Here is a 21,594-nt window from a genome sequence, read left to right on the forward strand (position 1 = left end):
CTCAGTGAGCTTCTACCTCTCCTTAAAGTTAAGATCTTGGTCTCTGGGTCTGGTTAGGTGCAGGGGCCTCTTGGGTTGTTAGCTGACTGGCAAGATGGCACTGGAGTCACCACACCAGTTGCCTTTCTCCTCTGAGCGCCTAACCCTGGCAATTCTCTCAGGTTACCCTGTCCTACCTCACTCAGATGCCAACCCAGCCCAAAGGACCTTCCTGGATTCTAGGACTTTCTAGTACTACAGTGGAGTAGTACAAACACACAAATTTTTACCCACCATCACGAAGAATGTCAAAGCTCTTCTCTCAGAGAACCTCCAGAAGAGTTAAGGCATATGCCAGATGATGTCTCTAACTTCTGTCTCTACATCTTGGCTCAGCAGAGTGCCACTTCCACATGCCGTGTCCCATCGCTTAGAGGATATTTCTTTTCTTTTCTTTTTTTAAAGACTTTATTTAGGGGCGCCTGGGTGGCTCAGTGCATGAAGGCAGGTCAAGATCTCAGGGTCCTGGGATCAAGCCCCGCATCAGGCTCTCCGCTCAGCGGGAAACCTGCTTTCCCCTCTCTCTGTCTGTCTGCCCCTCTGCCTACTTGTGATCCCTCTCTTTCTGTCAAATAAAAAAAAAAAAATTAAGGACTTTATTTATTTATTGACAGAATCACATACACACACACAGAGAGAGAGAGAGAGAGAGAACACAGCATGGGAGTGGAAGAGGGAGAAGCAAGATTCCCACTGAGCAGGAAACCCCATGTGGGGCTTGATCCCAGGACCCTGAGATCATGACCTGAGCAGAAGGCAGAGGTTTAACGACTGAGGCACCCAGGCTCCCGGCTTAGACGATATTTCCATCTAGCTGATTCATCAATACCTCAGTATCCATTATCCAATTCAACCTCAACTGATTTTGTTATCCCACCACTGCCAGGTAACTGCGATCTATTAGTCCCACCATGGGCTTCACGTTCCAACCCTGGTTCTGTCACCTTTTAGCCAGATGACCTCAGTTAAGTCATTTAACCTGAACTGCTTCCTTTCTGCGAAAGATGAGCGTTTGTAGCGCCCTCTCATGGCTGATGTGAGGAATTGATAAAATTACCGCCGTAGAACCTCTAGCATTTTGCCTGACAAATGCGAAGAATGTTAAAATAGATCTAAGCGTAGAAACGAGTATATAGCTACGCTCCCTTTCATGTGCAAATTGGTGCCCCACATCAACCCTCTAATATCCTTCAGTGATGCCATCTTTTCCAGAAAATTCTGTCTCCTCAGAGACATGGTGATGCCTGCAGGAGTCTCCTGGATCCCTGTGACAGACTGCTCGTTATAAATTAATAAATTCACATTCTGGTATTAGGCATCAGTCTTTCAAGCCTGATTAATATGCTCTTGCTACCAGACAAGGATCTGCTTCTGGTTGCAGATAAAATGAGATTTATCTCGTTTTTTTCTGAGCGCTGTAGGCTGGGGGTCCGATCTTGGACCTGAGAAAAGTCTCCAAGTTAATGGCTATCCCCTGAGAAACCTCTCAAGGGACAACCTGCTCACCATCCCCGGAACAACTGGTCACCCTCATATCTGACACCTCTGGCTCTGCTGCCTCTTCCCCCCTTCGGAATCGTTCCACGCTGGGCACAGGGGTTCACATATGGTAGGTATTTAGGATCCACTTGTTTTGTCAGTATGTAGGTGGGTGGACGGTTGAGCGGGTCACGGTGAATCTGTGCCTCTTTTGGAGGCAGGAAGAAGCCGTGGTGGCCTAGCAACAGGGGAATCTGCCTAGCAACAGGGGCGGGAGGCGGGGCTTGCTGGAGCGGTGGGGAATGGCTGATGGGAAGGAGACCTTTCTGGATCTTGTCAAGCTGGGGTCTCAGGCCAAAAAGAGAGAAAGCAGACCCAGAAAGATCAGGAGAGAAGCGTGGGAGGCAGGGAAGAAACAGAGTCCGTGTATTTGGAAATGTTACAAACCTAAACTGGAAAAAGCCTCCTGCCTTTCCCAAAATGTGCAGAAGCCACAAGCCCTCCCCAACCCCACCCCGAGGGAGCGGATGCCCGGAAGTGGACAGATCTGAAGCGTGTACCACCTTTTCTACACTCCAGTTTGCAAGGGTACAACAGGATATGATTTCACGTATGTTGTCAAGTCTGGAATTTGCACAACCCCCCTCTCCACCCACCCGCCCAACCAGCCTGGGAAGGATAAAGACCTATATTCACTTAAAAACAATCCAGAGGAAGATTTAGCAACTTTCCAACCCTGTCTGTCTGTCTAGGGCAAGGAACCATTAAGAACGCGGGACTGATCTGGCTTGAATCGCTTCCCTACTTCCCTCCCTTCCACCCATCACAGGACAAGGGCTTGGACAGCCCCTCCTGTGAACTTTCAAGACCCTCCCCTGAAGAGAAGAAAAATTGTCATCAGCCCTTGACCTGATTAATAATTAAAACTGCTGAGTCTGAGCTGCCCCTAACAGCGAGGTGCTCCAAAACTCCAGCAAACTTTAACAAATAACCAGCCTGCTCAGGGGAGAGAGAAAGCTTTTTTCACTAGACAAACTGACAATTAGCCGCTATTCAAATCCCCCTCTAGTCTTAACATATTGGTTCTCCTTTGAAAGTGGCTCGGCATGGGGTAGAATTTTTGGCCTTGAGTTTAGAACTACTGTGCATAAAATCAAAGCAAGGAAGCCAGCAGTTGAGAGAACAGAGGCTATTTGGGGATTAGTGATTTCGGAGTTAGATTTCTAATAACTTGGTGAGTGGTGGGTTAGGAATGTCCTCCAGGAGCATCAGGCAGTCAACACCGTGGGACATGTCCTCACATTGAACTGGAAAGCAGTGAGTCACTACCCTAGAGGGTAGAAATACAAAATGGCATAAAATGACGGCAACTCAGCAGCGCTGCATGGTAATCTGCCTTTTGTAACTGCTGCGGGCTATATCCGAGGCTGGCAGTGTTGGGGTCCCGTGTGAAACCCCAACTTGGGCTCAAAGTTTTCTCCCCACAGGATCAAAAATACAGGCACCCCCACATTAGGAGCCATTTACAGAGAACAAAGGGAAGAGAGTGGGGGAGATGGGAGAAGGGAGAAGGAGGGGGCAGGCATTCAAACTGCTCATTTTCCCCTAGGAAGCATAAGGCCCAGCCACTACGGTGGGTGAGCAAAGCAAATTGGTAATGGGTGATCCAGATTGCATCGCGGAGTCTTGCTTGCTTTCCAGGCACTTACTGAACTTTATAACTCTTTTGGGGGTAAGGCACAAAAACCCAGGGTTTCTTATTGACCAGTAGGGGAGAGGGAGTTTGAGCCGGCTGGTCCAAGTCTGCTGCTTTTCCACAAGACTGTACTGTATTCCATCAAGAGGTTGTTTTTTAAACATATCTATCTATCTATCTATCTATCTATAGATAGATAGATAGATATGTGTTTTTTAAAGAGGGGAGGGAGCCGGAAAATTGTGATGGGAACAGCAGCTGTAGGCCCATCAAGATGGCAATAGCCCAGCCTAGAAAGTGCTGGAAAGCTCAGTTTTTCAGAGATGTAGAAGGCAAGAAGACAGGGGTGGGCAGATGGCCGCCCATCCTAGGCACCCAGAAAGGGAGAAGGGCCGTTCTGTGAGGACAGATTCCCTTTTATCCTTTTTTGTTTTAATTGAAATGTAACTTACAAACAGTAAAGTGGATGATTCAGAATGTGTGGCTTGCTGGGTGTGTGCTCACGTAATCACTAGTCAGATCAAATGCGGAGCAGGACCACCACCCTGGGACTTCCTCTTGTATCCCCTCATGGTCACTACGCATCCACCCCACCCCACCCCACCATTTTACCCTATGTCTAGATAAGTCTAGATAAGTTTGGTCAATTTTCAAATTTCACGTAAATGGGATCATAAAGTATGTATTTTTTGGTGTTGATATCTGTGAGATTCATCTACAATATTTTGACTATTGATACTCCATTCTTTTTCATTGTTGTGTGGTAATTTCATTGGATAAATATGCCACAATCTATTTTCCATTCTTCTGTAGGGACAGTTGTGTTGCTTCTAGTTTTTGTGGTGAATATTTTTGTATGTGTCTTTGGGTAGATGTGCATTTAGTTCTGTTGGGTATATACACAAGTGTGCAATTGCTGGGCCATTTACTTATTAAAAACAATAATCTGGAGGTGTGTGGTTGACTCAGTCATTAGAGCATGTGACCCTTGATCTCAGGGTTATAACTTGGCACCCTACAATGGGTGTAAAGATTACTTAAAAATAAAATCCTAAAACAAAACAATAATCTGGACTCAAAGAGGGCAGAGATCATGTCTGTCTTCTTCATTGCTCTATCCCCAGACCATGTCACAAAGTACATGCTCAGTAAATATCTTTGGAAAAAATATTGATAACAATGTCGATTTTTCCAAAATTAATGTACACATTTGATGCAATTCTAATTAGATAACAAGAAAATTTTGATGGGGTGGATTGAGTAAAAAAAAATTTTTTAATTATATAGAAGAATAAATTCTTTACAATGGCAAATAAAATGTAAAAAAGAAAAATAAAGGATGAGACTTGCCTTATCAGATATCAGAATGTATTATAGAGCCACTGCAATTAAATCAATTTGGTATTGGCATAGGAATAGATAAATGTATCATTGAAATAAAATAGAGAAGCCAAAAATAGACCAAGTGTATATATGAGAATTTACCGTATGACATAGTTGGTATTTCAATTCTGTGATAAAGGACGGATTATTTAATAAATGGTGCCAAGGCAACTTCCATCTGGAAGAAAATAAAACTGGACTCCTAGTTTATACCACATACAAATTTAAACTCTATGTAGATTAAAGACAAATGTAAAAAAATGAGACAATACCAATCTTGGAAATTTAAGAGTTCACATGTTCAATATAGGAGTCAGGAGAGAGGGGCTTTGTGAATCAAAACTGGAGTCCAGAATCTATACAGAATATAGACATACTTTACCTGGTAACAATAAAAATGAATAAATAAATAAATAAATAACCTGTATGGCAATAGATAAACAAAGTCAATGGACAAAATAGATTTGGAGGGAAATATTCATAATGTCCAGGACAGACAGATAATTAAGAACAAAAATAAACAAAAAGGCTTCATAAATGGACCAGAGACACATAACAGGAAAATAGGCAAAAGCGGTTGGAAGGCACCTCACAAAAGAGCATTTGTAAAGGGTCAACATGCGTAGGAAAAGAAACTCAAAATTATTAGTATTCAAAGAGATGCAAATTAAAGTACAATGAGATATTGTTTCATACCTTTCGAAAGCAAAAATTAAAATGAGGGTAATTTCCATTGCTGGCAGGGATTCCTGGAAAACAGTTCTTACATTGCTGGTAGAATTATAAATTTCTACAACCCTTTACAAGCTGGCAACATCTCTTGAAATTGAAAATATGTATTCACTTTGACCCATCAATAGAAATGAAAACACCAGCACAGAAGGAAATGTGTTTGTGTGTGTGTATTAGCATTGTTTATTTGTACTGGATATTCTCCCTCCCAAACCCCTCCCCCAGAAAAAAAGCTAGATACAAACTAAAACCCATTAATAAGGCTTAGTGATGGGCTAGTTAAAATAGGAAAAAGCCCTGTTCTGCAGCTTTTGCAGATTCCTAATATGTAACCAGTCTCACCATGCCTAACTTGGAGCTACCAGACCCGTGCTCTTGAACACCAGGCTGGGAAGAGATGTAAGGTTGGCTGGTGGCTTCAGCACAGCCACACCTTGGACTATTATACAGCCATTAAAGAGAAGATGATCCTATAGAAATTTACTTGGTAGATTTCCAAGAGCAGTTGTTGCAGAAGAAAAGCAAAAGGCAGAAAAGTGTGTAAGATGACATCATTATATTTTTGTAAAACATACTTCAGCAACAACAAAAAAAGTGTATGTGTGCAAGCATGTGCATGTGTGTGTATGTTCTGCTTGTACATGATTACATAAATATGAGAAGGAGAGAGCCAAGGAAAAAAATAATAAGGGCACATTTATACATTAGATGCTTGTGTATAAAAGTAAAATTTAATTTAAAAGATATAAAGAGCCTCCACTACATGCCCAGTTCTGCAGCAGGCTCTTGGGAACGTGTAAGAAGGAGCATGTGAGACATGTTTTCATTCCAATATCTAGATGGAAATATAAAAGCAAATCATTACAGGGTAATTTATTATCTCTTACTAGGTATGAAAGAAGTACCATATAGAGGGATAAGTAAAATGAGGGTAAGGGTGAGAAATCCAACAGGGGAGGGCTTTTTATTTCTTGTTGTTGTTGATGTTCTGTGTTTTTTGTTGTTTTGTTTTTGACTAAGCCCTCCAGGGTCTCCTGGGCCCAGACCTGCTGTTGGGTCCGGGTCTCTTGCCCTGTTTCACAGTGGGTCCCATGTCTCCCTCAGTGGGTGCCTTTGCCAAAACCCCAAGGCCCCCTTCCCTGCTGCCCTCAAAGACAAACACATTTTATTTAAAAGCTTTGGCTGCTTTATTGCTACTGATTGCTGCTAATCACCATGGAAACAGACCTGGAAAAACATAAACTGGGGAAGCCACACACATGAAGAATCATACAGGTGTCAGGAGGTTTGGTTTTCCAGGCCTGGCTCTTGACTCCTTTCTAATCTGGTAAGAGAAGTGCTCCCTGGGCAGCCACACTCCCCTTTCATGCTCCCACTCTCGCTCTCCTGGGGTGGCCAACCATTCATCAAGCAAGAGCTACTTTGGGTTGCCATCAGCTTTACCTTGGGGAAGGGTCCTTCTAACTCAGAGAGTTCTGGTCTCCCAGGCCTCCCTTTGACTGGGTTTGGTCTCTGTATAACATATAAACAAATAGCCAGACAGGTCATCTGCGAGTCTCAGAGCCAAGACTTGGCGACAGCCCAGTAAATCCCCGTTGGTCCCAACAGTCTTTGTCTTCAGGAAGCTCCAGACTCTGATGAGTTCTCCACCCAGCCAGCCAAAGCCCCCATCACCACTTGATAGCCCCACCTCCCACTGCCAACGGCCTCCTTTAGTCCTGCTCCTCTGGTCCAGTGGTTTAGCCTTCATCCCGGGATGGCAGGAATCCTGTGAGCAACCTCCACCTGGGAGAGGCTGGCTTTGGCTCCTGTTCTCTCATTCAAACACGGCTTTACAAACTTTCTGTGTTCAGGATTTTGATTGCACCCACATTTTATACTCATCCAGCTTGTCAGAGCACTTCCACAAGGTTTTGAATCATGCAAGAAAATGGCCAGAAGGCCTATTTATATAAGAAAAAGAGGTAGGGTTTAATTAGAAGGTCTGAGGTCATATCAAAGGGGTCCATCCAAGCTGAAAAAGAGAAAAAACAGTTGGGAATCTTAATAGTCAGATGAAAGTCAACCGAGACCAGCTGGACAAAGGGACAGGTAGACTATGGTCAGAGATCAGAGGTGGCAGCAGTGAATCAGGGTGAGCCTTCAGGCCAGGCTTGTTGGAGAGATTTTGTCCCGGAGTTTGGCAGTGGAATCTCAGTAGCTGCAAATAAGCAGTAAAATCACATAACCTCACCGTCAGTGAGTGATATTCCCAGGCCAGGCCCAACTGCACACTGCCTAAAACAAATGTGTTTTATTTTGTTTTTCATTTATTTTCCTAGTTCCAAAAGTAACTTACACTCCTTGTAAAAATGTTAAAATTTACAGAAATACATAACAAAGAAATTAGACCTCTATCCTTTAGAGATAAACATAAGTTGAGATGTATTTATCCAGATTGCTTTCTCTGCATATATGAACGTCTAATATAAGTGTACATATATGCAAATTTTCACAAAATTAGTATCATAACATCACAGCCAGACTTAGAACTTCAGCAGCCTGAGCTTGGAAATGGTTTCGTGTCCCCATCCCACTTGTGCTTCATTCAAAAAGAAACACATGGAAGTCAAAGTTTTGGTTTTTTCCTTCTATTATAATTTCAGTACTCTAAAAACTACATGTTCTCTTTCAAAACTTTTTTTTTCTTTCTTGTCACCCTAAGTGTATGCCCGGTTTGCAATTAGGTCGTCTAACACTACGTACAGTACTCACTGTCCAGCAACCTATTTTGTTTTTCATAGGAGCTGTATCTTGGGCATCTGTCCATGTCAGTATCTAAACAACTGGCAAGTGCAGGCTCCTTTTTAAAGTAAAACAGGATCCTTCAAATGCTGGTGCCTGTGGCCAAGGGTTAGGATCTTGGAGGAATTTCATGGTTTTCATACATTAGTGTGACAACCACTGACAAGGAAATTTCCTCCGTGTTTAGCCTGAGTTCACAAGCAACCGAATGGCCTTCAAACCTGAACAGAAAGAGATGAGATATAAATAAATAAATTGACTTGTTCACTTCTTCACAGCTAGTTCAACTTAGGAACAGCAAACAGCCTCATCATAATTAAGGGGAAAAGTAAAAACCAGAGAAAGCTCATTAAGACAGGGCTTCCTTTATGTTATCACTGTTAGAGAATTTAGAATCAGACCATGTCTTTAACTGGTATTTAACTGTTACTTAAATGTAGTACTTTTGTTACTGATTTCTAATTTTATTAAGTGTGGATAGAGAATGTTTATATGCTACCAGTTTTTGGTATCTTCTTGCATCCTGCTGTGGCTTAGCACATGGTCATTGTAAATATTAGGCAAGTGCCTGAAATACTGCAATTTTGTCCACCATCCCAGGTGAAGGTATAAATAAGAAAACTAAAGTCCATATTCCTATTTGAAATTAGTGTTCAGGGACAGGCTTCCAAATACTATAAATTCTGAAATTTGCCCAGCTAAAACCCTCAAAAGCTCTACAAAAAAAATACTTCTTAAAAATTATAAATGGCCTTGGGATGCCTGGGTGGCTTAGTTGGTTAAGCGGCTGCCTTCAGCTCAGGTCATGATCCCGGGGTCCTGGGATTAAGTCCTGTATGGGGCTCCTTGCTCAGAGGGGAACCTGCTTCTCCCTCTGCCTGCCACTCCCCCTGCTTGTGCTTGCTCTCTCTGACAAACAAATAAATAAAATCTTTTTAAAAAATTATAAACAGGGCGCCTGGGTGGCTCAGTGGGTTAAGCCGCTGCCTTCGGCTCAGGTCATGATCTCGGGGTGCTGGGATCGAGTCCCACATCGGGCTCTCTGCTCAGCAGGGAGCCTGCTTCCTCCTCTCTCTCTGCCTGCCTCTCTGCCTGCTTGTGATCTCTCTCTGTCAAATAAATAAATAAAATCTTTAAAAAAAAAAATAAAATAAAAAAAAATAAAAAAAAAAATTATAAACAGCCTTTAAAACTTCCAAACAGAATAAAGATCATAAAGTTAAAAGTAATAATTCCCGGATATCTCCCCTATGTGGAATCCCAGAAGGTGGATGTGAGGCACTGTGAACAATTTCAGAGAACTTCCCCCAGACATGGTCTTTGTAGGCACAAGAATATTGTAAATACATTGCATCCGTCCACTGGGAAAGGGAAATGTCCTGGAAAAGTGCGATTTTACTACTCACGCACTGTTCCACGATCTATTTTTCATTTAGTGTATGTCAAGTATCTCTTTTTATCACCAAGCTTATATCCTCTCTTTTCCTTTTTTTTAAATATATTTTTTAAAAGATTTTATTTATTTCTTTGACACAGAGAGAGGGAATACAAGCAGGGGGAGTGGGAAGGGGAGAAGCACGCTTCCTGCCGAACAAGGAGCCCAATGCTTGGCTCCATCCCAGGACTCTGGGATCATGACCTAAGCAGAAGGCAGACGCTTAATGACTGAGGCACCCAGGTACCCTGTCTCTCCATTCTCTTTAATAGCTGCATGGTATCCCCTGGTAAAGCTGGGCAATGATTTATTGAGCCATCCTCTACTGATGGCCATGTGCATTGTTACCAATGTTCTGTTACAGCCCATGCTGATGTGAGCAGTCAAGTTCACACATGAAATTGCTACTGCTTGGCTCTGTCCTTTCTCAGGACCGACTGCCACCTCCCGCAGTGTGCCTCACCAAAACTCTCCCGTCGTCCTTTGCTGCAGACCCAAGTATTCCGTCTGCTTCCTGCTCCCTTGGAGGCTGCCACACCATCACCCCCGAGCAGGCTAAGGAGCCGAGTCCAGTTCCTTATGCTTCCTGTTTGGCTAGAACTCCTGATGACCAGCACACAGGGCTGTTTGGATTTTAAGTGTTTTCTTTCACAGCTCTGAGAAGCAAACAGAGATTCACAATAGGAACAAATGCGGGGTGGTACAAAGCCTACAAAATGTTTTAGTTAGCAGTCCCTGGCTCTGGTTTCTGTCCGAGAAATGCCTAATTTCCGAAATTCAACAACTCCATTTCTGATCCCCAAATTAGAGAAAGTCCTATTGCTGCTTTTTTCCACAGAGTTCCTTTCTCCACCCCGGAAACCGTCTTCTTATTTCAAGAGAGCAGTTTGTGGCTCTGAGGACCCCACACTGGGTTCCCAAATCAACAGGTCACTCTGCTCTGTCACTGTGGCCACTCCTGAGCATTTGCTTCAACCATAATTTTTCATTATTATACATCTCTAGGTAGGCTGCAACATTCTATGACTAATAAACAGCCTGAAAATGTCAGAACGTTGCGTCCTAAAGCCAGCTAATTCTCAGTGAGTCACACATAACCTCCTAGTACCTGTAATATAAGGCCAGCAGAATGCCTCATTTCCCAAGCCCTGCAGAGATTGGGTGAAGGGGGCTGCACAGAGAAAGGGTAGATTTTATGAGAGAATTCAATCCCGAAGTGAGCTTTGGCTATGAGTGCCTCACGGGTCGGCACATCTGTGGACACCTGTTGTTTTGCCATTTGTCCCACTGAGCTGTAGACACCCAGAATCCCCCAGGCTGATCCCTTGACTTTCACACCTGTCCACATCTGAATTTTTCATTTGTGATCGAAGTCAGCAGCACTCTAAGGGTGTCTAGAAAATCAGGCATGGCATTTCTAAGCTATGCTCTACAAAACAAAAACAAAGCATAGTTCTCCTGCTCCCAGCTACCCGGGAAAGGTTTGTGTCTGCTCTCGTCCTAAGAACACGAAGTGAGAATTTTGTGCTTGAGAGAGTTCAGAAAGAGAACGTTCCGGTAAAGACCATCTGAGTCCCTACCATGGGAAACTGCGGATTCTAGGAGAATCTTGGAACGGATGGTTTGGGCTTATCACACGTGGAGACCTCAGACTGAAGCCTGCTTCAAGGGTGAAGAGAAGAGGGAAAAGGCAGATTTGGTGAGTGGCTTGGAAAGGACTGGTGGGGGAGTCGCAGAGAGGGGCTAGCCAAGGTTTTTAAAATGCAAGGAATGTTCCCAGATTTATTTGATGTGATGCATTTTTCTAATGTCTACAGTTATTTCTGGTATGGTGGCTAAGTGCCTGCGATGGAGGAGCTGGGGAAAGAAAGGAGGAAGCACGGGCACCATTGAACAAGTCCCGCTGACCAAGCCAGGACTAAGTGAATAGTGGGGATTACGCCTGTAATTTTAGTTGGGGATGTCTGTGTGTCACCTAGGCTGGCACTGCTCCTACACTAAGCATCTCCTCTTGCCTTAGGAATCACTTTTTGAGAAATGGACCTATGTCCAGAAATCAGAGGAAGCCAGGACTGGGCAGGAGACAAACTGGGGAACTGACCCAACTATAAAATAAGAGCTAGCCCCCATGGAGGATGTAATACCCTCAAAGGCAGTGGACACATGTTTCAACAGTCTCAGTATTAACTCTGTAAAAGGCATTAAGACATACAGTGCAGGTGGACAAGGTATTGATGCAAAGATACCAAATGCCTACCATGAATAAGTAATAGTTATTAATAATAGGTTAACAAACACAGATCATCAGAATTAACCTTTATCGGGCACCTATTGTATGCTGTATACTATTGTAAGTACTTCATGTGTATCAACTGATTCAATACAAGCCAATGAGATAGGTACTATTATTATCCCTGCTTTACCAATGAGGAATCTGAGTCACAGAGAAGTTAAGCAACTTCTCAAATAGTAACAGAGCTGAGATTCAAACCCAGGCCATCTGTGGCTTCAGACCTTCTACTCCTAACCACTCTATTATACTGCCTCTTGCAACAAACAGAACCCTAGCCAAATGAAGATTTCAACCCATAGAGAAGACATATATACAATAAATCATTCCAATGCAAGGTCATAAATGTTTTAGTGGGGTCATAGTGGATGTGGATGGAAAAGGAGCAACCGGGTCTCTTCAGGGATGTCAGGTAAAATTTTACTAGGAGGACAAGCTAGCAGTAGAAGTGAGGTACACAGAAGTCCAGAAGCATGAGTGAGGCTTATGTGTTCAAAGAATGGCCAAAACCACTGTTCCGACAGGCGGAAAGTAAGACGCATGGGGAGAGCAATATGCTGGTCTCTCAGAGATAGAAGGGGATCAAATCATGGAGTTCCTCATAGGGCCTGCCAAAGAATTGAGTTGTAGATTCAGTGCCTTAAAATTTGTTTGCCGGGGATTGGCTTGTTGTTGATGATGATGATGATTGTGTTTTGGTTGTTTTCCTGTCAATAATGAATTTGGGAGTTGCATACTCAGATTTGGTTGTTAGAAAGATAGCTCAGGCTGGATGGGGAGATGGATTGAGGAAGGACAAAGGGACCAGCTTGGAAGCTGTTGCCAAAGACTTCGCAGGGGATAATTAGGATCTGTACTGGGGTGCAGCAGGAGGGATAGAAAGGACTTTAGAGTACAGAATATGTAGTTTTAAGTTCTACAAACCAATAAGAAAAACACAGACAGCTTAGGAATGAGTGAAATATGGAAATGGACCATGGACAAAAAAAAAAAAATCCATATAGACCCCCCCAAAATGTCTGAGGACATAGTCAACCTCATAAGTGAGGGACTGCAAAAGAAAACATGAGAAGCCACTTTTACCCTCCAGATAGGCAAAAATATAAAAGGAGCGTCGTATCAAAGATTAGGGCAGACATGACGCAAACTGAACTCTTTTACGTTGCTAGTGGGCCATAAATTAATTTGGCCATTTATGGAAAGCAATTTGGCAGCATACAATAAACTTGATAATGCAAATACCCTATGACCCAATGATTTACCTTCTGATTATATAACCCACAGATATTCTTGCACATGAGCACAAAGAAGCATGTACAGAAATGTTCGTGACAGCATTGTTTGTAATGAATAAGATGTGGCATAGGAACTACATACAAAATTAAGAGTATGCAAATCTTTTAAAAGCATGCAAATCTTTTAAAAACCATATACAAAATAATCGTATATATTCCTTATGATTGAATACAGATATATGTAAAAAATAAGGAATCTGAGGTGCAGAGAACTTGTGTACTTGAAAACCACAATAGTGGGGGGAGGGGAATTATATTGCGGTATTGGTTAAAAAGGACTCAGCTATTTCTGTGATATTTTGTTATAAAAAACAGAAAGACCAGAGGGGCTCCTGGGTGGCTCAGTCAGTTAAACTTAAGCCTCTGACTTCACCCCAAGTCATGATCTCAGGGTCCTAAGATTGAGCCCCACATAACCCCTCCCATAAGGAATCCCTGTTCAGTGGGGAGTCTGCTTGTCCCTCTCCCCCTTTCTCTGTCCCTCCTCCTACTCATGCTCTCTGTTCTCTCTCTCAAATAAATAAATGAAATCTTTAAAAAAAGGAAAAAAAACCAGAAAAGAGGAGAGGAGAGTAAAGCTGGGCAAAACGTTAACAGTTTGTGAGTCTGGAGTGGAGAATATGCATTTGTAATATTCTTCTTTGTGTTTGTCTGTATCTTTCCCATTCCCCAAAAGAACCAAATATATATTTGTGTGTGCGCATGCATGTATTTTTAGGAGAAAAAAAAGGATACAAGTGATATTGAGGGTGCAAAATCACTAAGACTTGATGACTGATGACAGGTGGGGGCTGAGGGTAGTAATAGAGAGGAGGGGTTAGGAGGGTTCCCAGGCTTCTGACTTGGACGACAGGGGAGGGGAGATGATGCGACCATTCTCTTAAGATAAGAAGTACAGGAGGAGAGAACATTACATTGGGAGGTTCGGTAGGGGAGATAGTGAGTTACGTTTAAGACACGCAGAGTTTGAGAAGTCAGCATGAAATGTTTGTACTACTGAATCCCTCCTCAGGCAACATAAGTAAAGGGCCTCCATGTTGCCCACAACAAGCAGATAAGAACAGGGATGTCAGTGTCAAGGTTCTAGGGAAAGAAGATGAAGGAGAAATGGGCAGAGACTAACAGAAACAGTGGCGGGTATCTGGCAAGTCTTCCCTGAAAGCAGTTAATATAACAGCATAACTCTTAATCTGAAACTATGAGTCCTTTTATTTTTTTTAAGATTTTATTTATTTATTTGACAGACAGAGATCACAAGTAGGCAGAGGCAGGCAGAGAGAGAGAGAGGGAGGGAGGCAGGCTCCCCGCCAAGCAGAGAGCCCAACTCGGAGCCCAATCCCAGAACCCTGGGATCACGACCCGAACGAAGGCAGAGGCTTTAACCCATTGAGCCACCCAGGCGCCTGGTCCTTTTATTTTATTATGTGAAGGTGAAAGAGAGAGATCTTTGGATCTGTCTTGGAGTTTTGGAGTTTCTTTGGAAACGGAGTATATATAACTGGTATAATACAAATTTCAAAGGTAGCGGAAAAACTCTCTCTGGAGGCAACCACTGTTAAGAGCTTCTTGACCTATGATCAAGGCGGCCACTTAAAGGCCCAGTGGCCTGGGGAGGTCAAGGGAGGCTTCAGGCAGAGAGAGCAGAGGACCTGGAGTGCATACTTTTTTTTTTTTAAGATTTTATTTATTTGTCAGAGAGAGAGAGAGAGTGAGAGAGAACATACAGGGGTGCAGCAGGCAGAGCAGGCAAGGGAGAAGCAGGCTCCCAGCTGAGCAAGGAGCCTGGTGCAGAACTCAGTCCCAGGACCCTGAGATCATGACCTGAGTTGAAAGCAGTCATTTAACCGCCTGAGCCACCCAGGCGCTCCAGCACATGCTTTTTTTAGGGTTCATGATAGAATCCTTCGGGGTTCCCAGGCTGAGGCCCAATTAGTCAATTCAAATTGAAAAGAGCTGGATTTTGGTAAGCTCCACAGGGAGTCTTATTAAGGGGCACACGAAAGGAAGGCCCTGGGAGGCAGGGGAGACTGTGGATCTCAGGGACTGTTGGGGGGCCATATCAGGAACGTACATTTATTTGTTACACCTCGTGCTGTTATCTCGGCCTGCGCGTGGGAGGGCAGACGTCAGTTCAAGGCCCCTGCAGGCTGCTTGGCCGTACAAAGTAGCTGCCGAGGTGGCAATATTACAGAGTAGTTTCGCAGAAACCTCTACATTTGTGAACAATATAAACTGGTATGAAATAGCTTTGAAGATACATTAGGCGAAAAAATTAATTTGCAGAACAGTGTATGTCACCCTGTATCCATAGACTGTGTTATTGCTTGTATAAATAACAGAGGTGATTCACATGGATATGCCAGGACTCTCTGGAAGGATCCTGTGCTTTCCAAGTGACTTCCTAACGGTGGCACAGCATTCTACTGAGTGGCTGTGCCATGATTTGTTGTGTCCCCTGCTACTGGGCTGTTTAGTTTCTTTTCAGCCTTACAATACGGCTAATGCTACAACAAACAACTTTCTAGACCCACCTTTGTGAATGGAGAGGTATAGTTCTAAGAGACATTAGAAGGGGAATTGCTGAATCAAAAGATATGTGCATTTTACATCTTTGATAGAGATTGGCCATCGGTTCTTTGAAATGCCCCCAGGTATTGATTACAGGTAAAGTCTGGCAATTTCTTTAAGTAAGAATCCCTGACGGAGAGCCCTGTTAACTCCCTGTGAGGCTCCTCTGGGCACCGAAAGCACGAGTTCCTCCTCTGTTGGCTTCCAGAGACATTTGCTTTAAGACAGCATTCTCTCCTAGAACTTTGGAAACAAATATTAGGATATAAATTAAAACACCTAGGGTAGCTCAAAGAGGAGTTGCTGTGCACTGCCCTGCCTCACCAGAAGCCAGATGCTTCTCTCATTGACACTGAGAGAAGGTGAGGAAACACTAGGCTTACGATCCACATGGAAACTGCGGCCTAGAGAGGTTGTCTCAAATCAGCAGAGAATGTGCCCCCCAGCCCCCTGGTTCCCCCAGGGCCTCGTCTCTCTACTCACTAAGGCTGAGTTCCACGTGCCACTTGTCACCATGCTTGTGCAAACACTGGGCCAGTGCCACCATTTCCTAACTTGCAGGAACGTGGCAAAGATTAAAGGGGTCAGCAGTCCTAAAGTGCTTACGACAGGGTCTGACCCGTAGTGAGGCCCAGCAGGAGTTCGCCACCATCTTCGTGCCACCTGCAAAATATTTCTCTGATCCCCCACTCCCTATAAAAGTCAGGAAAATGAAGTCTGGTTCACATATATATTTACCCAGTCGCTGTGGGCATACATGTGAGACCCCTCTTTGTACCTGTCAGAGCCAAAAATCTAGAGTTTTGTGTGAAATCTCTTGATTTTTAAGTGTCGTCCTACGTCTTTAACAAACTTTTTGGGAGCTCAGGGAAGCGTGTTTTCAGGAAGGCCAGCACGGAGAGTTCCGTATTTTGGTGTTGTGGAAGTTTCCAGCTTCAGGATAATGTTGGTAGGGAATGACTGAAGAGGCAAGTCAGAGCCTGATGAAGTAAGGGTCATGCTGTGAGGAATTCTGGGAAGAGCATTGCAAAGATGTGAGGTCAAATGCATTCTCCCTCCCAGACCCTCTCCAGTTCCAGGTGGCAGGGTTTTACATAAGGGGCAGGTTGGACAGGGGATCTCTCCCTCGCTTACAACATTCTCCCTTCTTCCATTTCTCACCCGCAGTCCCTAGATTACTGAGGACAAGGCTGGACCTAAGGGGGCCACCTCGGCCATCCTCCCCATCTTGAAGCTCTTACAGCGCAGGGCGGGGGAAAGGCAAACTCCTCTGGAGAGGCATCAGCCTCCCTCTACAAGGCTCCCCACTCCTGGAGGGAACGACCTTACGAGAACATAAGGGGAGCCTGAGTTGTGTCTCCCCACCCTCCTCACCAGCAGGAGTGAACAAAGGAAGCCCACCTTTTCTCCTCCAAGCAGCGTCTGCTGTCATTGCCACCAATACACAGAAGGGTGAAAAGTATGAATACAGATTACGGCAATGACTTTCAAACGTTTCCACCACTGCACACAATAGGAGCATGGAGCTACCTTTTACATCACTGCTTGTAAAAGGAAATACAGACAAGTGAAGTTTTGCAAAATAACACATAACTACAGACTATGTGCCATACACGAATATTCTCTATTCCACTCTCCCACCATTTTTTTCAATTACAGTCTGTGACCCCTTACATCAATTTCAAAACCCTCTAATGGTTTGCTAACCAAGTGTGAAAAACACCTGATCATAAGCTGGAGTCCGTAAAACTGGTATTTCCCAAAGACTCTCTTGTATTTCACACATATGAATAATATCTCTGCCTACCACCACTAGTAAACATGATGACCGTAGGAGAAATGTGGGGAGATAGTTTTTCTAGTTCTCATCTTGTTCTTACAGTCAGCTTCCATTTGTAAAGTTATCACTTTTCAAGGGATACTGATTTTTAACTTATGGGAATATTCAGTTTTCTTCCAAAATAAATTGATATAAGTGAAAATATTGAGTCAATAATAGTACAGGAAATATTCAGGTATGTCAAAAATCACAAATATGTTCCTTGCGTTCTAAAGGGTAGGAAATATTATCTTACATTCCATAATGAAATAACACGAAACACACTTTCCCTAACATCAGATCTGCTTTTTCAGAGTGTTACTAGTTATTCCCAGGGAATTTAGATGATATGACATTGCATTATATTACATTTGGTACTTCCCTAGCAGCCTCTTAAAACCAAGCCAGTGCTTTTTCCAAATGCTTTTTGGGCAGTTTTGAGTTCAGCATCCATTTGCAAAGTGACTCATGTGGTTCTTGAGAAGCAGGAGCTCGCCTTTCCTTGTTCAGATCATCACGTGGTCTTTCTTTCTCTGTCAGGCATTCAAGTTAATTATTTCCTGTTTCTCTGGGTCTGTTCCTAATCCCCTTCCCAGGTCCCTCTACCTTCCCCTCCACAACTACAGGCTCAGCCACCAGCGGGCAGCTCTGCCATAAACCCATCTTTGTCTCTCCACTTGCCCTAGAAAACCCTCTGGAATTTACCAGAGGGTAGCAATCTCAGAGCAAAAGTACGTCATTACTGTAGAACCAGAAGTTACTTTTACTTTAGTTCTCTTCTTTTTAGTATCGTTCTCGGTAACTTGCTGACCTTTTGTTCTTTTAGTCCCTGCCTGCTAAGGTACTGCGTGAGCCAGTCTGCCCACTGCTGTTTTCTTTGTGCCCGCCTGGAATCTCTGGCATCAGTTACACTGGCACTCCTCTCAGGATTCCCATGTTGGGCTTACACTCCTAGCAAACTTGATCTGTTGCTCGTGTAACACTGTTTCTGCTGCTGCCCCATCCCTTCCCATCAAGGCCAGAATCTGCCCTCCTCCTAACGGTCTTTAACAGTTCAGGGTCCCCGACGGAGCTGAGCTGCACCCATAGAAGCTTCATGCTTGGAAGCCACTTCACACTTAATGGTCTTTGCTTCCTAATCCCCACCTGCATTCCCAGAAATCTTCTCAAGCTTGACTTTTATGGTCATCTAGCCTTAATTTCTCCAAACTCGTCAACCAATCCTGGCTGAATTTTTTCCTTAAGTCTCTAATTCAGTCTTGTCTACTTTTCTCATCACCCTCTCCCCCAGCCCCACCCCACTTCTATTCTCACATGCAAACCCCTGAGCTCTTTACCATCTCTCACCAGGTAGACAGCTCCTGACTGTCTATTTCTGGCCCAGGACATGAACCTTACATGAATCGTGTGTGCACATGTGACCTAGGTACACATTCAATGCGGGGAGAAGGCGTATAAACACAAAAAAGACCACCCAATGCTATTTGTGGGGGGAAAGAGCCCGAGATGCTCCCAGCAGTTCTAGTTAGTATGTTCAACATATTTCACCCTGCAACCAAATCTGTATCATTTTCAAACACAGCTTAAACAAATAAGAGCATCGATGCTTATTGAGGATTTAGAGAACTACTTCCCTGTTAAGAAGAGATTTTTAAAATTGTGTTTTCATTATGACTCCATCTCCATTTATTGATCAAGGGATTTCTTGCCTCACTTAACTCCATAATCTGTTGCTCAGATTAAGAAAATGTGAAAACTATTGTTTGGTAGCATGAGTACAGACTTTAAAGGGATACCTTGGAGGCCAGATGATTCAAATACTATAACCCAAGAAAAGCAACTGATCGATCATGTAGAATGTTGTTTTTTATGCATCGCTCTTCCTTATGGACCGAGCATGCAGTGAAAAGAATCAGATTAAATGTTTAGTAGATGTGCCATTACAGAAGCAAGAATTTACTAGTGTCAAAACACCCAAAAGAAAGCACTAAGACGAGACAGAAAATAATACATGTAAAAAGCCCCAAATAGACAAATGTGTAAATCATTATTCATTCAACACATTTCAAGCATCTACTATATTCTGTTAGGTAAAGAATGATGCTAGGTACAACTTCTCACTTATTAGCAGAAAAATGCCCCTTATTTTAGTATTTTCTTTCTTGTATTACCACTATCTAGTATATAGCTGTGTATATATGCTTTTTTGGATGTATGAGAGATCTGTACATTCACTGTTTATCTTTTTTAAGATTTTATTTATTTGACAGAGAGAGGGACAGCAAAAGAGGGAATACAAGGAGGGGGAGTGGGAGAGGGAGAAGCAGCTTTCCCAGCAAGCAGGGAGCCTGATGTGAAAGGCAGACGCTTAAGGACTGAGCTGCCCAGATGCCCCTCACTGTTTATCTTTTACCTTATACTTTGCAACCTTGTGGGCTGCTTTTATTCTTCATTAATTCTTCCTCCAAAGGGCTGACTAGGAAGGAAAAGAGGTGAACTTCAGGTCAGTTAGCCTGGCTTAGCTACAGAAGCAGTCTAATCTCAGTACAATAAACTTAATTTATTTTTTAAAAAAGATTTCATTTATTTATTTGACAGACAGAAAACACAAGTAGGGGAAGCAGCAGGCAGAGGGAGAGGGAGAAGCAGGTTCCCCACTGAGCAAGGAGCCCTATGTGGGGTTTGATTCTAGGACCCTGGGATCATGACCTGAGCCAAAAGCAGTCACCTAACAACTGAGCTACCTACCCATGCACCCCTCAGTACAATGAACTTTAGAGATGTGTCTAAATTCTTTTGTGTCATTTAAGATTTTGTTCCACCCAAACGATTGAACAGGTCTGACAAACCTTGGACATACGTAAGATTGATATTTTGATTAAGTTATTCCATATATGTGATATATACATATGTGCTGTGTATATAACAATCAATATATTACATACAATATATTATGTCTGCATATATTCTATGTCATACAGTATCTGATGTATCTCTGTAAGATTTAAGTCTAAGAATATGTCTAAAGAGCAAAAAAAGGGAACACTAATTTGTTCGGTACTTACCACGTGAGAGACTCCGAACTGTTAAGTTTATACTGCTTATCTTTTTTATAGTTTACAATTTCCCGGAAAAATAGAATGGCATTTTACAGATGTGGAAACTGAGGCTCAGAGATATTCTGACCAGTCTCAGTTTGTAAGGAAAACCCTGGCTGACAACCTGCAACATACACACCCTTTACAAAGAAGGACTGGAGAGTGCTGTCAGCTTTTAGTAATCTATGCTGTCCACACTTAACATGGGTAATTGAAAGCTGACCCTTTGTTCCTTTCAAAAATCTCTAAGGAATCTGGCTGCAGAGGCTCCATGGATAACTCATTTCAACAGCTGAGAAACAAAATGCTTCTGTGGAATAAAAACAGCCTTTATTTTGGGGTGTGGGGGTGTTGGGGGGGGGGGGGTCTTTCCTAAAAAAAGAGAAAAAACATCCACAACACTTAACAAGAACTCTCACAGAACGGACAAGTCTTCAGATTGGACAGTGCACCATTACCAAGGAAATGGTGACAGCATTTGGGCACTCTGGCCTAATCTGTTAAAAAGACGATGTAATGAACAGCTGGAGATTTCTGAGGCACAACTGTATGACACGGGAAGCCCAACTGCTGGCCACCCTCACTGAGGGCAGCTGCTGGGCTCGGGTTTGCTTCTGCAAATCTCGTCCCTCGCCCTCGACCAGGCGGCTGTCGCCAGCTGCCGCAGAGCCCGCAGCGGCCCGCGCCTGTCCGCCCCCGCGTGCCTGCTGAGGCCGAAGCGGCCCGGATGCAACTGTGCGCTCCCCCCACCCCAACTGCGCACGTGACGGGGGGGGCAGTTTTCGTACCTCCCTCCCCTTTCTCGAAACCCCGCCTTCTCCTAAGCGGCTGCGGCTTTCTATTGCTCCACTACTGAAATGACCGCCTTGTCAACCAGTCAGAGTGCGACCCTTCAAGTAAGGCCCGCCCCCTGTTGGTCCTCAGGTTCCTTCCCGCTCACACAGGAGTCACTTCCGAAGAGAGAGAACCGCCATGA

Source organism: Mustela nigripes, chromosome 4 (genome assembly GCF_022355385.1).
Source record: "Mustela nigripes isolate SB6536 chromosome 4, MUSNIG.SB6536, whole genome shotgun sequence".
Classification (NCBI taxonomy): Eukaryota; Metazoa; Chordata; class Mammalia; order Carnivora; family Mustelidae; genus Mustela; species Mustela nigripes.